General features: G+C 50.3%; 1 protein-coding gene across 1 annotated transcript in view; it reads left to right on the top strand.

Moving 5' to 3' along the window:
- The first annotated feature begins 14,565 nt into the window (after positions 1–14,565).
- SHLD1 (shieldin complex subunit 1) overlaps positions 14,566–15,569 on the top strand; it is a 46,141-nt gene continuing 45,137 nt past the window's right edge. The window contains exons 1-2 of the mRNA XM_074150534.1: positions 14,566–14,588; positions 14,860–14,939. The gene's annotated coding sequence lies outside the window, so the exon portion shown is untranslated. The remainder of the gene's footprint in view (positions 14,589–14,859; positions 14,940–15,569) is intronic.

Raw genomic sequence — 15,569 nt, 5'->3', positions numbered from 1 at the left:
AAGCCCCGTCCTTGGAGGGGGTTCAAGTATCTGCTAGACAAAGCCGCAGCTGACCTGATTTAGCACTGGCAATCGTCCTCTTCTGAGCAGGAGGTTGGAATAGAGACTTCCAGAGGTCCCTTCCAACCAAATACTCACATGGTGACAATCTTGCTTGTTGGCATGTGCTGTTGAAAACCTAGGGTGGAGTCTGTGGATTTGTGACTGCCAAGGCTGCCAAGCCTGCCAAGCCCATGTAGTGGGAGGAAGGAAGAACCCAAATGGCAGCAGAAACCAGCTGGCTCCTGGGCAGCTTGCATGCTGTTCCATCAGCAAGAGACCTCCCTGGCCTTTCTCCAGGCACCGAGCAGCCGGAAGGACAGGTCTGTGCTCTGAAAACACCCTTCACAGGATGGGATGTGCTGGAGCTAAGAGCAGGCAGAGGAGGTGTTTGCCCCCTTCTGGAGCTGTCATGGAGGGCAGGGAGGGGAAAGAGCTGAAGAGCTTCATGGCCTGTGAACCTGACTGTCTGTGCCAGTGAAAAATCAACGTGAAAGTCCATGTATTGATTCAAACTAGTCGTACAACTCTTGCCCTCCCTGCCCGTATCTTATCCAAGTCTGTGCAGTGCCCGTGTGTGTCTGCCTGCTTAGAGCTTATCCTGACGTGTCACCTATTAACTTCTGCCACTGGTCAGGGCTAATGGCTGCAGTAACTCAGAGGCTGTATTACCTCCAGAAATGGAATGCCATCCCCAGAGGTATGCAACACATTATCTTGAGTCTATTCTGGGCTTAATTTTGTCCAAAAAATTGTATTCAAATGCATTTTAAAAAAATAGCTGTGATATTATATCATCACAGATTGCTAGTCTCTTTGGCATTCAGTGCAATGAATCAATGGTCAGTTATTTCTTGGCAGGGAAGTAAAATGACTGTCTTGAATCATATTTGAAATAAGACAGCATGTACAGCCTAAAAGCTTAATGGGCAAGAGACCATGTAAACAACATGTCATCTTATTTTTTTTTATTATTATTATTATTTTGGGAGAGGAGGCATAGCTTAATTTAAAGGAAGGAAGAAAGTGGAGCCCTACAGGGGCCAGCGTGTGTTACCGGGAGGCAGTCGTGTGCTGGTCCTTGGATTTGGGAAGACGGAACCTTATCTGTAATTTTAAAGGCTTGCACAACACAAAGATGTCTTTTCAAGGGGAAAATGCAGACGAATTCTGCATCTTGTTGCTACACAAGGGAACTGGATGGGTAGCTGTTATTAGTGCTAATGTGAAAATCCACTGCACTTCACTTGGTTCAGCGGCACGTAGATGTACCATTAGCACTAAAAAGTCTCAAATTAATGAATTAGTATTCATGCTTGTCCTGAATGAGGCAATGTTTTTCCTGCAGAGAGACAGTGCTATATGACAGGAACAAGGAGCAGTCTCTGCATGGTGAATTTTTGTCCCTCTCATCGTATCCCAGGTGGAAACGGTGAATTTGGGCAGCTGTTGGGATCAATTCGCAGCCTTCAGTGCAAGGGGTTTGCTGGCACCGGTTTTTGGACTGTGGAAGTCCATCCTTTGCTTGCTTCTTGGCCCAGCGTGGCCGTGTATCTTCTGGAGCAGGGATCACTGCTGGTTTGGGCCTGTCTGTGCTGCTTCAACATGCAGTCCCTGGCCCTTTCTGGGCAGAAGGGGCAGATTTGGCCACGCTCTGTTGCCTGATGAAGGACTTACCATACCCGTGACAGTTCAGCAACATACCTCTTACAGATTTGGCTGTTAAAGTTCAACCCAAGGTGTTTGGTCTGAGCCTTTTTTGTTGCCTTCAGCAGACTTTATGATCTGCTTTCCTGCATGCCATGTAGCACAGATACCCTGAGCCATGGTAAACAGGGGGTGTAAGCAGAACTACGGGGGTGTGAGCAGGACTGCAGGGCCTTAGCCCTTGGGGTTAGCCCACCAACAATGACCCAGCAAGAGCAGCTGGCCCATGAGAGTTTAGAGATGTCATTGCTGTGCTGAAGGGTGAGGTCCTGCAACATGCTGGAGGTGATCAAATGGTTCCCCAGTGCCAAAGAGCTTCTCCCCGCAAAGCTGGTTCTTCAGCCCCTATAACCCTGTGTGCCACCTCTGGTGCTCCACAGTGAGCGGGTTTAGTGGGCACAAAGCTACCTTGCTGTGGGGGGAGAAAAGCCACGCTGGTGGTCCTGCACACCAAATGGGCTCAACCAGGAGGCTTGGAGGAACACTAGAGCGGGGGCAAGGAGCAGGGTGAGGCAGCTGCTTTTCATAGAATGACGGAATCATTCAGTGTTCAGCAGACAGCGGGTGCTGCTTATTGCAATTTTCGCTGCAACTCTGAAAGATTCAAGTCAAGAGTTCATTCCAAATAGCAGCACCGGGACAGGCAAGCAAGCCAAGAGATTTGCAATGTGCTTTTGAAGACCAAGAAGGAACTAAAGTGATTGCGTTTAGGCCTCCGAATCATTGCTGAAGCTTGTATTTCAACTGAGCACAGGGTTTTCATATTTTTCATGCAAAACCAAGAACTGGAATGGTTTCTACACAGTAAGCATTTTTACTTTTGTACTGCGGTTTCTTCTTACTAGAGCTAACGTAGCATTCTTTCTCTATTTATCCTGCGGTGGGTAGGATTTGTTTACTTCTCCAGCTGGAGGTCTGATACACAGGCAGCAGCACACGCCACTTAGAGCTGGGAGAACTCGACCAGTTCCTACTGTGGCCACATGAAGACCTGTGACTTTCTCTCCCGGTGTCACAACGTTGTTCAGGAAGCAAGCCGGCCCCTCACTCCGGTGTGCTGAGTGGTTGTGCCTGCTATGGCAAAACTCTCACAGCCAAACCACGCACACATGTGTCTTAGAAGTGCCAAATCTAATTGAGTCTAATGCCAATTGAAGTAACCTCAATTTGACCTTTTAAATTGTCAGTAGAGCAGTGATATACTTCATTTGGTGGGATCTGTCCCTGAGTCTAAGAAACAGCTGCTCTCTGGAACAGCAACCCCACCTACCAGGACTGTATTGCCCTAAATCAGTCACTTTACGTAGGCAGGACAGCTCAGGAGGTGGGTACCACGTGGGGATACGGTGGTGGGACCAGATCCGGATCTCCACACAGCTGTAATTGCCATGACTCACATAATTTAATAGGAAGTCACCGGCAGGGTAAGCTGGAGTTACTAAATAGCAGCAACTTCCCATAGATGGGAAATAAATCTTGCCATTTTAGAGCACAGTATGTTTCATTTTACAGGAATCTCAACAGCTACATGATTCTTGCAAGACCGTTGCTCTGGCAATACACCCATCCTCCCCCCGCTTCCTTCCTTTCCCTGCCTGCCCCCCATCCACCAATTTTTGAGGAAGAAGACAGCATTGGCAAAGCAGCCTTTGTTTCCTGTGCAATATCCTCATTATTCCTTCAGAAAATCCCTTCATTTCTTGGATAAATTAAGACAATATTTGGATACTTAAGGTAACAAAAGTGCAAAGCCACAGGAACCTGAGAAAGACTGGGAGGGGGGTGGGAATTTGATATAATAAAAATTCTCATGCAGGTTTTTGGTTTTACGTGAAAGGAATTCCACCTTCCACTTCCCTCATAAGCATCATGTCTCATGATGCTTTCCTCCCACTCCTAAACTCTGCAATGGCAATTGCTTAGCAGTTTCCTGGCACTAATACAAGTTACCATAGCAAAGGATGTTAAATGAGACTTGAGGAACTACTGAGGACTGAAAGGCAACTAAAACAGACATAAAGCAGCACAAAAATGCAAAATATCCTTGGAATATCCCTGCTGGCAACTCCTTGTTAGCCCTGGGAGATGTTGGGAAAAATATTCCCTGTAGAAATCCTGCCCTAAGTAAAGCATCCAGAAGTCTATAAGCCACAGTTAAAAATTCCAGACTAGATCTGAAGTCCAAAACTGTGACTGTATCAGAAGAGATGGTAGGGACAGGAACCCTGGTTATCTTCTGTATCTACAGAAACATCAAATCCATCCAAAATCTTATGAAAACCGATGATAAAGGGATAAAATTTAAAAATCTGTGGGACTTGCCCCAAAGAGCTTTAAGTGGAGCACTGAAACCATTGGCCATCAGAGCTTAAGCTGGCATCAGCTGGCATGATTCATGGGCTTCAGTATAAAGAAGGCTTCAGAAATGAATAAAAGCTCTATTTGCAACTGTTAATGGCCCCTAAAAGGACTTCTGTGTAAAAGACCCCCACCTATATTTGCAGGAGAACCACTCTAATGGCAGCAGAAAGAAGATATTCTATCCACAGGGGGATAACACAGTGACGTCTCCTTGAGTGCCCAAATAATTTTCAATCAAAACTGGCAAGGGGGAGAAAAAAAATAATTTACTTTTAAATTTTTTTATGAAAGTACCAGGCCTATTGCTTCTTAGTGCGTGGGATCTCCCAACACGGAGGGCTACTGTGAAGTTTCTACACCTCCCCTCCCCGTGTATTGCAGTACCAGGGCTGGTGCTAGTCTGTGCCATTCATGCTTTGCACAGAAGAGAAACTTGGCTCATAAGAAGTTAAAGGTCTAAAGAGACCACGGGGATGGTCTCGGTGGGAGAGCCATCCCAGTTTTAAACAGGGGTAGTAGTAACAAGAGACACTGGCAGAGGGCTGTACCCTTGCCGCCAGCAGCTCCAGCATCGGGTCCAAGCCCAGGATTATATGGGATCACTGCATTCACGGATGCATCTCAGCCCCCTTCATCCCGGTCCCAGGGCTGTAGGGTGCCATTTCCCACCATGGAGCCTGTTTCCCAGCTGGTTGCCACCAAACACCACTGTGTCTAGCTCTGGAGTCCTCAGCACAGGAAGGACATGGACCGGTTGGAGAGGGGCCAGAGGAGGCCACGGAGATGCTGGGAGGGCTGGAGCCCTCTGCTGGGAGGACAGGCTGAGAGAGTTGGGGGGGTTCAGCCTGGAGAAGAGAAGGCTCCGGGGAGACCTTAGAGCCCCTTCCAGTCCCTCAAGGGGCTCCAGGAAAGCTGGGGAGGGACTCTGGATCAGGGAGGGGAGCCACAGGAGGAGGGGGAAGGGTTTGACACTGGAAGAGGGGAGATTGAGCTGAGATCTGGGGAAGAACTTCTTTGCTGTGAGGGTGGTGAGAGCCTGGCCCAGGTTGCCCAGAGAAGCTGTGGCTGCCCCATCCCTGGAGGGGTTCAAGGCCAGGTTGGAGGGGGCTTTGATCAACCTGGTCTGGTGGGAGGTGTCCCTGCCCAGGGCAGGGGGGTTGGGACTGGATGATCTTTAAGGTCCCTTCTTCCAACCTGAACCATTCTGTGATTCTATGTCTGGGCACGCTTCTGTTTCCTTTTTTGTATAAGGAAGGGGTGCAGAAATTCCCCAGGTGGGGAGCTGAGCACTGCAGTAATCCACGCGTCCTCCAAGCCTTTGCCTCGTAAGCTTGCAGAGGGTGCAGAAGGGGGTCGTGCCCACGCAGAGGCTGTGCAGAGCTGGGGTGCCCCTTGAAGGGTCTTGTAGGGCCATCCGTCTGAGCTGGGGGCAATGAGAAACTAGCAGTGGGGACAGGAGGGAAAGTCAGAGCAAGTGCCTTGTGTCGTGCTGAGAAGAGGTGGCCGGTGCTGGGAGCTGGTGGTGCTGGTCTGGCAGGTCACTGCCGCTGGGAGCTGGTCTCCATCAGCAAACTCAGATATTTTGCAGGGGAATAAAGGGTTCTCCCTGCTCCCCATTCCCCTGCTTTTTAGGGGGAAAAGTTGGAAGTTACATTTGACAGTAGAAGAGGCCTATCCACCTGCCTGTCAGTGTAATGTGACCCTGAGTCACCGGCCAAGTTCCACCTACTGCAGCCTCGTTTAAAAAGTGCTGAGAGGCCAGGACTCACAGGTTGCATCACCCCTGGAAAAGAGGTCTCCACTCAAGCAATCGGCTCTGTTCCCAGAGTAATGTGAGCCAGTGACCTACTAACTTCACCTTTGGTTTTTCTTTTTGTTATTAATTTGGGTTTTTAATTAGATGTCTCCATTCCCATGCCTGCCCAGGCCTAATGCTCTGACCCAGTCAGTAGAACTGGTGTGATACAGCCACAGATAAAACAGAGCGTGCAGTACTGAGAAATGTGAGCATCAAACACCTCCAGCTAAGTAGGCACCCTGGGGCCGTCAAGCAATCTCCTTAAAATAGCTAATCTAAAAATAACAGATTAGGGAGGGAGCCCTCCTGAAAAGCAGTTAAAGCGCTTACGTGTGGAGACTAAGGACAAAGAACAGTGCTCTATCTGCAATGTATCTTTGCTTTTAGGCAATAAATAAGCCTTTGGCCAGGGGGCAGGGCCTCTTCTGTATCCGTTCATATGCAGAGCCTAAGAAAGTCTTCGGCTGATGCTTTTACCCGAGGAGTTCAAGGCTGTCTCCAGCTGACTCAGGAACACAGTGTATGAAATTGTCCTCCAGCAATGGAGCTGTGGGGTTCTCCTGCCTCAGCCCAAGTCGAAAGCTTTCGTCTTCCGTTCATAGAATCATAGAATCATAGAATCATCGAATCATCCAGGTTGGAAGAGACCCTTGGGATCATCGAGTCCAACCATCTACCCTACACTACAAAGTTCTCCCCTATATCATATCCCCCAACACCACATCTAAACGTCTCTTAAACACATCCAGGGATGGTGACTCAACCACCTCCCTGGGCAACCTATTCCAATGCCCGACCACTCTTGGTTCCCGAAGCTGTGTCAGCGCCGGGAATGGAGAAGCAGGCTGAGCAGTGGTGGATGTGTGCCAGCCCAGGGAGCTACGTGGCTCTTCCTGCTCCAAACAGTCCCCTCCTGTCCAGGTATTACAGGGTGGGCTCTCTATAGTAACTGAAGGCCATGTATAAACGCAACTAGAAGGACACCAGAAATATTAGCATAAAGCCAGCAACAAGGATCCAATCTCTTTAAAGAAAAAAAACACTGCTGGCTTAAATATCTCAATTGTAGTGGGGGCTTTTGGAGCTGTGAGGATTGAAGCTGGAGGCGAGTGTGATAACTTGGTGTTCTTTCTGAGGTGGTCACATAGATTTATTGCACGATAGCATGTTCTCGGTGTTGGCGACACTGGATCAGGGTAGCTCATGTGAACACTCGCTATCAAGCTGAAGGCTGCAGCGGGCTGAGGGGAAGGTCAGTTTATGCATTAATGTACCACACTGCCAGGTTTAGCTTTGCTTGCCTCTCCATCCCCGGGCGGGGGGACAATTTCCATTGCGCTTCCACTCTGCTGACAGCTCTGAAGAGGAGGGCCCAAAACCGCTCTCTTGCTGCTGAACAGCCCAAAGCAAAAAGGCAGCAGCGAAGAGGAGCCTTTCCTTTCCTCATGGCGTAACTGCTAGGCCTCCCAGGGAAATCAGCAGGAATTTTAGAGCATTTCATACCCCAGGAACGAGTCCTGCCCTGCCCAGGTGGAGTACTGGAGAAAGCGGGAAGCCAGCAGCTCTCTGAGCATTTTCTTGCCACTTTCCATCAGCAGCAATCTCTGCAGAGACCTAGAGCTCAACGGGGGCCCTTTCATGTCGGGGCACTGATGCACGCCTGGCTTCTGATGGGCTTTGGTCCTTTAGCTACGACTCAACCAGAGTGCAGGCACCAGAAGTGGGCATTTCTTGAACGGACCTTAGCAGAGGGCCAGACATAACCTCATAAAAAGAAATTATGGGCAAAAGGTGTAGCTACTCAAAAAAATTCCACCCCACCATAATGTATAGGGCAGGTAAAGAGACTGTCCTCTCAAATCGAGACACACTGAACAGGATGAGAATGGAGCCTCCATTTTAAGTTATAAAGATGGTCTCCTAGAACTGATGTGTGAAATTAATACCAGAGCCATTGTCAATCCTATGCCTCACGAATGAAAACTCTGTTAAAGTAAAATGATATGCTGACAACTGCAAAAAGCTCCCTGAAGCAATACAGTGAGAGAACTGCTGGGGAGCGGATAACATTGTGTTATCCGCGGAGGGCGATTCCCTTCCAGCACTCCATGCTCTCTGGCCTTCGGTTTCCCCCTATTCACCCTCCTGCCCACTCGCAGGACGCCAGCCTTTTAGCTGAAAGACATGACTCTTCTCTTTATTTTGAGCCTGGCTTCTAGGAGAAACAAAGCCAACGTGGATATGCTCATCTCAAGTTACTTTTGAACTCTTTGATCAAATCTGATCGATAGGTAATGATCTCAGAGCAGATGTGCTTGCTGTTACCAAAGTTTGTTGTAGACAGGGGAGAGACCCTGGCAGCGTAGGAAGTCAGTGGTGGTGGCTCAGCTCTTAAGCAGTGGAGGACTTCTAGTGGAGAGAAGAGCATGAATACTGCAGTTGACACTTCTTGCTGGACCTCTGTACTATATCAGGCACCATAAAATCTGTGTGAGAAGCTAGACGTTATTTCCTGTTCTCCTGGGACTATTTACTGGCTGGAAGCATCTTTTGGAAATTCCCTAGAGGCCCAACAGCATGAGAACATGACAAATCCTTGGTGGATACTTATGTGTGTATAGGCGTATGTAAGTCCAGCTGTAACAATCTCTATCCAGATCCCAGGATTACAAGAACTGGAAACTCAGACACGTGCTCCCACCAGAATTAAAGGGGTCCAGTTGCTGGCTGGTGTGTAGGGTGACCGAGAACCTGAAGACACTGTAGATCACTTGGTTCAGAATGAAAGGGGATAAAAAGCAGAGGATAAACCAATGCTTAAAGCATTATTTTGCCCCAAAGGGAGACTGAGAGATGAGCCTAGATAGGACCTGTCCCGATACTCCAAATGTCTCTGCTCTCTCTGTAGGCTTCTTTCATTTGGGCTGCAAGGTGCGGGGTTGCCATCAGGCAGCAGCTGTGGCACAGGCACGGGCAGAGCAATGAGAGTACGGAATCACGGGGGAGCAGGAACGCAAGGGAAGGGCGTGGGTGTGGAGACTTAAATAGAAATACATTGCAAGAGGGGAAGTCTGAAGAAGGAAATACAACGCTAGTTAGGACAGCCTCAAGTTGTGCTGAGGTGCAAGAGGAGAGCTAAGTTACAGCATGCTTCGTGTCTGTCCTTGAGTCACATCATGCTTCTGGTTTATGGTTAGCGAACAGTGATGCAGAAGGGCTCCTTGCAGGGAGGAAATAAGGCTCCACAGAACCCTACATCCACTGTGCTAAAAGCTTAACTAGAACAAGAATAATAGTATTAGCATCCTAAAAAGCTTTCCTTCAAAGTGGATTCAAGCAGCAGCAGATGCAAAGGGATAGCCCAAAAAATAATGTCAATGAGAGGAGTAGGAGGCATTCTTCTGCACCCATTCCAGCAAAGGCTCTCCAAGGAGAGAGACAGGATTTGGTACAGGATTGTAAGAAAACAAAATTTGGCTCCTGCTTGTACAGGAGTGTCCTGAACATTCACATATCCAAGCCCTTGCCATAGAAAACTACTTTTTCAAGAGAGAGCAAGTTTCTCCTGAAATCACAAAATCCCAAAACATGGTATTAATACACGAAACGGCTATCATTATTTCCTCTTTCCTTAAAAAGGCAGATCCTGCTGGCAGAGCCACAGCAACAGATTCCTGGGAGGGGGGGAAAAAACCAAACAAACACCAATTTACTGGTCTGTGGTACAGCAGAAATAACATTTGGTCTTTGAAACTTCTTAGGCTTAGGGTGTCGATTACAGCAAGCAAAAGGCTTGAACTTCTAGTTACTGAAGGAGGAAGCAAAAAGCATTACTTGTCTTATGGCCAGGGAAGAGAAGGCCAAGAATTTTTCAGATGCCTGGCTGACCCACTGTTTGTCATGCAGAGACTGCTTGCCGTTGGTAACCTTAACCTGTCTTGAAGAGAAGTACAGTTACCGGAGTACAGGTTATGGGGTTGGTGTAACTTTGTAGTTGCCTGCTCAACTATGCATGAGAAAAACAAGCAAGATCGCTTATCCGTTGACCTCAGCGTTCACCGGGAACCTGAATCAGCAGCAAGTGCTCCGTGATAGTTCAGTCCAAACTCTGCCAGGTGTTAGTCCCACAGTTATCACTGTTTGGAGATAGTGACGGCAAGGAGCAGTATTTCAGTCTAAGTGGAAATGACCCTTTAGAGGGAGGTTTGCTGGTTTGAATAATTGCCTTTGATGCGGCAAAACATGAACCACACAATGACCTTTTATGCGGTCCCAGAAACTTAACTGCGGCAAATCTGAGGGGACTGGTAGTACCCTTCATTTGATCAGCTAACACAGCTGGATAAATCAATGAGGTTTAGGGCAACCAAACCTTTTATTTTGGGGTTGTACAGGTATGGTTTGGGTTTTTTCCCAGGTAAGCAAGTATATTCTGCCAAGTATGTTAACCCCGGTCTGGCCTTGGTAGGAATCAGATGGATAATACGCCTGGACCTTGGATGCTCCTTGTGTGTCAGCTGTCGTAATGCAGCTTTTATGCCTCTTGGCTCTGCAGGTGAGCTGCACCTCCCGTGCTGTACTGTGGTGTGCACAAAGGACACGGCTATTGGTGAAGGGAGGACGACTGGGAGAACAGTTACTTGAGAATGCCAGGTGTCTTACCTTTGATGGGGCGGTGGAAAAGAGCTCTTCTTCCAGCCTTCCTCTGCCCTATGCTATTTGCAGTACCACCAGCAAACCTTACTGGTCTGAAAGGAGTGATGAGTTGCTGGTTGCAATTTCTCACCTCATGGGTTCGAAGAGCCGATTCACAGACTCTTGCCTGAAGCCTGAAAACACTTGTTCCTGGGGCAACGGCAAGAGGTTTTTCCAGAGCTAAGGCCACTAAAGCACTGTCTGCAGGGCTTGAGGGCAACTTCAGAATGGAAATCCAGCACAGCCTGATCCTCCATCCATTTCCAGAGCTCAGAAGTAAAATACACAAATAATAGACTTAAATATACTGATTTTCTTTCTTGCTTTGAGTTTTGAGAACAAACTAGTTCATTGTGAGGAAGTGAACTCAAAACTCTTAAGTATGCAGACTACAAACTTTGGCTTAATCATTCTGTTAAACAACAGAACAATCTTTGTATAATTCAACAGTGAGAAAATCAACCATGTTCGTGTCTCCTTAGTGTCCCTTCTGCCCTGGGCACTTCCTGCTGAATAGACGATATTCAGCTGTTATTCTGTTTTCATGTACTAAATTCACTTCTAGCTGTTGTGAGAGAAGGAAGTGAGTAGACGGAGTCGCTCCCCCGTGGTGTGACAGTGAGAAAGGACTGAAAAGACATGAACTTGCTAGTTCTGCTGTTTATGAAGACAGATGTTCCTCTTCATGTTATGTATTACGTTTTTAAGATGGTAAGTCAGCAGATACACATTAGCTTCAATGGCATTAAATTGTACAGCTTAAGATTCTGGCCCTGAGATGGTCAACACTCTGAAAACTCACATTGTGACAGAGCTGCAGTAGTCAGAAAATGCATTCCCTTTTCCCCGTGTGTGACTCTCAGTACTTTCATCTTTGCTAAATGTCAAGTGTGGGGTTTAATTCTGCGTTTCCTGGCTTGCGTGTGCCTTCCGCTTTAACCAACTTCAGGCATGGCTGCTGGCGTAGTTTTATCATGCGCTAACATTAACACACTGATAAAAAGAAGGAGCATAGTGTGCACTTACAGTCTTGCCCTAAATACTGTAGGCAAATGTAATCTTTTTACTGATAATGTGGTCCATAAGGAGTAAAGGTAAAGACTGTAAACTCCAATGGCAGGGGCAGCTGGGGAGAGCACAGCTGTATCAGCAGGGCGCAGGACCCCTCCCTTTTGGTGAGAGAGAGGAGGGAAATGAAAGTAAGTTCAAAGATTCGGTTGTCCACCAAGTATGACAAATAGAAGCTGGTAAGCTGTGGATGTTTGTTAATTAACACTACGGTTTCCTTGTTAGTTCTGTTTGCTGGAGCTCCTTGTCTTTCCAGGAGCCAGCAATACCTACCGAGTTCCCTACTGCTGGAGCTCTTTTGATGGCAGAGACTTGGGATGATGCAGCGAGGTGAAATTGCAGAGCTGGCTGGTTTCTGGATGCTGTAATATTGTATGTGCTCCGTAGCTAAATAAGGCAGATCCGCTGATGCTTTGCATTCCCCAGCTCAGCTCCGGCCCCACTCCCTGCAAGGAAATGAAGTGCTGGAGTGCTGCCTTCCAGCTCATAAAAAAAGGGGCCATCCCACTCCCCAGAGGGAGGGTTAGTTCTTGGGGTCAGATAGCCAATGGCAAGAGGTAGCCTGGCACTAGGGCAGCGTCTGGGGTTGTCACAGCCTAGGAGGTAGCTGGGCTTGCATCCGCTGCTCACATGGTGGCCCCAACAGCACAGGTCTGCCTTGAGGGAGGCTGTGAGCGTAAGGCAGAGTTGCAGCCACTGTGCCTGAAAAGCAGACTTAAAGGCTCTCCCTGAGGGAACGTTCCCTGGCTTGAGCCAGCTCACCCGGGAGTAAAACAAAACCCTTTTGGCAAACACGGAACTTCAAAGTTATTTTTTTCCCTTTTAACAATTTCCTTCTAAACACCTCAGTTTGTGACCACGGCTTTGCAAGTCCAAAGGCTCTTGGAAAAAACTACCAGCTCCTTCCCAGTCTCGCTGGCAGCACGCGTGCCAGGAAGCACAGCCAGCTCTCCCCTGGCAGTGCTTCTCCCCAGCGGGCTGGCCGGCAGCTTCCCTCCCTGACTGCCTGCCGGGACAATACGATGGGCTGCTCCCTGACCTCTGCCAGCGGCGGTGTCCCGGGATGCCTGGCTGTGCCCCGGGAGGCCTGGCTGTGCTGTGCACGCTCCCTCAGGCACCACTGCAATATATTCTCTTTGCTGGCAAAGCATCTGGCATGTGGTTGGGGGCACTTGCTGCACCCCCGTTAGAGGGTCAGGATGTCTGCGTTGCTCCCCTGTGACTGCCACTGGGGTCCCTGTCACCACGCCTGCTGTGGCAGTGGCAGCAGATGGCAATCGTGCCCTGTGCTACAGTGGTGTGCATGTCCCAAATTCAGTGTTGTTTGTATCCCATTTCCCAGCAGGGTTTGCAACACTTCCACCATCCTGCCTGTTAAACTCCTGGGTGCCACGTGGGAGAGCATGGATATCCTTGGTGCACAGCAGCAGACGACTGCCCTCCTGTTTCCCTGACCTCCATAGGAATTAGTGTAGAAGGGCTTTGTAAGCCCTGGAAGGAAGAGTCACAGCCTACCCAGCTGCTTACATCCCGGGTGAGAATTGCGTTTGTTTTTTTCCTGGGACCCCACTATGGTATTTTCACCCCGTGGATCCCAGGCAGCCCTACATTCACCACCACTCAGGGCTTTTCCAGACTGCACCTTGGGTTGGGGCTTGTACAGTGGTGGTGTAAAACAACCCAATCCTGTGCCAGCTGAGACAGAAACCCGACTTGGAGGCGTGGGATGGTGCTGCTGCTGCTGCTGCCTCACCTCACCCAGGTGAGGGGCTGCTGTACCAACACCTCTCCCCTCTGGATCCAGAGAATTAAAACTGAGTTCATAGAATCACAGAATGGTTAGAGTTGGAAGTGTCCTTGGACATCACCCAGTCCCACCCCCTGCCCTGGGCAGGGACACCTCCCACCAGACCAGGTTGCTCCAAGCCCCCTCCAACCTGGCCTTGAACCCCTCCAGGGATGGGGCAGCCACAGCTTCTCTGGGCAACCTGGGCCAGGCTCTCACCACCCTCACAGCAAAGAAGTTCTTCCCCAGATCTCATCTCAATCTCCCCTCTTCCAGTGTCAAACCCTTCCCCCTCCTCCTATGGCTCCCCTCCCTGATCAAGAGTCCCTCCCCAGCTTTCCTGGAGCCCCTTGAGGGACTGGAAGGGGCTCTAAGGTCTCCCCGGAGCCTTCTCTTCTCCAGGCTGAACCCCCCCAACTCTCTCAGCCTGTCCTCCCAGCAGAGGGGCTCCAGCCCTCCCAGCATCTCCGTGGCCTCCTCTGGCCCCTCTCCAACAGCTCCATGTCCTTCTGATGTTGGTGGCCCCAGGGCTGGAGGCAGCACTGCAGGTGGTATCTCCCCAGAGCGGAGCAGAGGGGCAGAATCCCCCCCCTCGCCCTGCTGGCCACGCTGCTGGGGATGGAGCCCAGGATGGGGTTGGCTTTCTGGGCTGCCAGGGCACGTTGCCGGCTCATGTTGAGCTTCTCACCCACCAACACCCCCGAGTCCTTCTCCTCAGGGCTGCCCTCCATCCATTCTCTGCCCAGCCAGAGTTAAATGTGTTCCGAGGAAAACCGGACGGGAAGCGGCTTTGATTCCCTCCCCGCCCCTTATTTCTCTGTATGTATTTTTCTCCTCTTTGCTCTTTCTCCCCTCACGAAGCCCGCCCGGCGCCCCGGCCCAGCCGTCCCCAGGGGCGGACCCGCCGCCCGCCCGGAGGCTCTCCCCGGCCGCAGGTGCTGCCTCTGCCGGTGCCGCCCAAGCCCTACTCCTGCCCCGCAGTGCCGTGCCCGGGGTCCCTCCGGCCGCGCCTGCCCGCAGCCAAGATGGCTCTGCCCGCTTCAGCTCGCCCTTTGCCGACATGGCGGCCAGCCGCAGCAGGGGGGCGGGCCGCCGTCTGCCGCCCGGCAGCAGGGGCTGAGGGTTGCTGTGGGGGTACGGCCTGGCCCGGGGCAGCTCTGGCGTGCTTTTGGCTTTCCCCTTACTCCCCTCCACCGTGTTTTGCTCTCCATGGGGAGCTGCAGCCTGCTTTTCTCCTCAGACAGTGCGGGGGGGAGAAGGGGGGGAGGGGGAGGCGAGGCGGCAGCCATGGCGAGGCCACGGGTGGGTTCTGGCTTTGGGGGGGGGGGGGGGGGGCTGCCCTATGTTGTTCTTTCCCTTCGCTGCCAAAGGAGCGGTTGTTGAAATAACGCATGTCTGCCTGCAGGACGAGGGGCAAAGAAAGGAGAGCGGAAGAAGAGGAGCCCTTCTCCCCCGGGCCTCAGAAGCAGCGGAGCGGGGCAGCTGGTAAGGCCAGTGCCCATCGCACGTCCTGCCCTGTTTGTGCAGGACCCTCGGTGTCCCCTCTGTCCGGGAAATTCCCAGTAGCAGGGTGGCCCGGAGGGAATTCCAGTTTCCTCTTGAAAGTATGTTTGTCCTGGTTGCTCACTGGAAATGATGAAGTAATGACAGAGGGTGGGAAACGGGATTTGGGTTTCGTGGGCCTGTGGCTTGCTCCACACACTGGGTTACGTGGCCCTCTTAAACCACATTTCCTAGTCGAGGTTTGATCAGTGTTGGCGTCAAAGCACCGCTAGATAAACCTGTTGGGGAAATATTTGCTCCTCCCCAGGAGTGAGGGAAGGATGTCAGCTGTAATTTGCTTCTCTGCTTTACGGGTTTTGAATAAACAGCCCATCTGGCAGCTTCTTGTAAGGAAAATCTTGGCATTATGTCTAGAGCGTACCAGCCCCTTTCCAGGAGGTCTCCCTCAGTGTCAAAAGATTGAAGGCCATTACTAGATGTGCTATTTCTGATTCCTAGAAAAAACTTTTCTTGGTGAGAAATGTTAGATGTGATGACTGACTGTTGACATCGGCAGGCATATGTGCTTAGAAAGGTCACACCGGCCGTCAGCCCGATCAGCTGATGCAAAGC

Source organism: Numenius arquata, chromosome 7, assembly GCF_964106895.1.
Source record: "Numenius arquata chromosome 7, bNumArq3.hap1.1, whole genome shotgun sequence".
In the NCBI taxonomy this organism is placed as follows: Eukaryota; Metazoa; Chordata; class Aves; order Charadriiformes; family Scolopacidae; genus Numenius; species Numenius arquata.
This window is presented reverse-complemented; position numbering and strand designations above follow the sequence as displayed.